The sequence below is a fragment of the Anolis sagrei genome, chromosome 4 (genome assembly GCF_037176765.1).
Source record: "Anolis sagrei isolate rAnoSag1 chromosome 4, rAnoSag1.mat, whole genome shotgun sequence".
Lineage (NCBI taxonomy): Eukaryota > Metazoa > Chordata > Lepidosauria > Squamata > Dactyloidae > Anolis > Anolis sagrei.
Window position 1 is genome coordinate 163,862,248 of NC_090024.1, and position 2,088 is coordinate 163,864,335.

A 2,088-nucleotide genomic window follows, 5' to 3' on the forward strand; every position below is an offset into this window, starting at 1 on the left:
TCGCCCAATGTCCTACTTGCCAGTGCCACCCGCTTAGCAGCGGATTCACTAAAATGAATAAAGGTTTAAAATTTTAAATGTTTTACAGACCATATTTTAGTTTTTACAGACCACTGGTGGTCCCCGGACCACTGGTTGGGAACCACTGCTTTAGAAGACCCAAAAGGACAGAATAGTCTTGCGTGACCAGTTAACTTTTTGTTCTCTTTGGAGTATTTATGTCTTTTTAATCCAACACATCATCTACTGCATTGCCTAATAATGTGACATGCATCAAGGTTGGGTATCAACCTGGCAGTCTCATTTGATTTGATACATGTATTTAATTATGGTGACTTCCTGGCAGACACATCCTCCACCATAGTATGAAAAACAAAGTGTCAAGACTGGAATCTGCTGTAAAGCCTTGGCACATTTCAACCTGATCCACCAGGATCTTGAGAAGAGGCTGCTTACCCCCTCTTAGAGTTATCCTGACAAATTAAGAAGCAATTGATGCAGAAAGGATAGCTAATGTTGAGGCTTTGATCTAAAATTGGACATCTCAACATTATTGTAGGGAAGTGTCATCTCCATCTTTTGGGAAGAGAGAACACAACATAAAAGCTGCCACTGGGGCAGCATTTGTGGGGACATTTTAATGAGATAATGAAGAAATGTTGCAGAGCCATCCAAAATAAATGTCGTAGGATGCTGATGGCAGGAATCTGTTCTTCATGACAATGCATGGCCACACACCTCTCATGCAACCCAAGAGTTGCTGATTTCATTTGGTTGGAATGTTTTAAACACAGCTCCTTACTTACTTACTTAGGCGATCCCTCGTTAACCGAGTAGGATAGTCTTCCAGGAGCAATATTCTGGTGGGTCCATAGATGACTGTGGAGGCCTATTCTTGATCTGCATCTTCTCCCGCAGTGAGGGCATTGGTTTCCAGGTGGAAGGCGGTCTTGGTCAGGGTTGGCTTGACGCGCCTTCCTCTTGGCACGTTTCTCTTTTTCGCCCTCCATTTGTGCCTCTTCAAATTCTACAGCACTGCTGGTCACAGCTGACCTCTAGCTGGAGCGGTCAAGGGCCAGGGCTTCCCAGTTCTCAGTGTCTATGCCAGAGTTTTTAAGGTTGGCTTTGAGCCCATCTTTAAATCTCTTTTCCTGTCCGCCAACATTCTGTTTTCCGTTCTTGAGTTCGGAGTAGAGCAACTGCTTTGGGAGACGGTGGTCGGGCATCCGGACAACGTGGCCGGTCCAGTGGAGTTGATGGGGGAGGACCATCGCTTCAATGCTGGTGGTCTTTGCTTCTTCCAGCATGCTGACGTTTGTCCGCCTGTCTTCCCAAGAGATTTGCAGGATTTTCCGGAGACAGTGCTGATGGAATTATTCCAGGAGTTGCATGTCACAGCCCCAATCTCACACCCATAGACTATAATCTGTGCACTAAATTGAAGGAATACCTTGGTGGAAAACACTTTTCTGACGACAATGAGGTGAAAATCAAAATGACGAACTGGCTGAAAAAGGCAGAGGGAAACTTCTATGATGCAGGCATCAAAAACTCACTCCACGGATGACAAAATGTACTGAAATGAATGGTGATTATGTGGAAAAATAATGTAATACCTATGCTACAATCCATGTAAGTTTTCTTAAAATATATTCATTCTTTGTATTAAAAAAAATGTAACCTCGTAGATATTTTTGTACAAAATCTTGCTTGAAGGTGGTCTAAAATAAACTTTTTTGTGGTCTTTCTGTCTGAATTGTGTATGCACAAACCCATTCAGATAGTTCAGATCTAGGGCAGGTCAAATTCCCATAGCTGGATACTATGAAAAATGGGAATACACTCCCTTCCATCTTTGATTCCAAGGGAATATGATCCCTGTGTACTGATTCTGCTGAATTTTTACTTAAATTTAACTCTATAGTAGACAGCAATTTCCTGAAAAAAAACCTTCTCTGTCCTTATTGAAGTCATGGTTTAATTTATAAATTAGATTTGCTGAAAATATCAATTGGGGGCGGGTTAACAAACTTCAGACAAGTCAAGAGCATAAATGGGTACAAGTACACTTTTGTACAAATGCCAGTG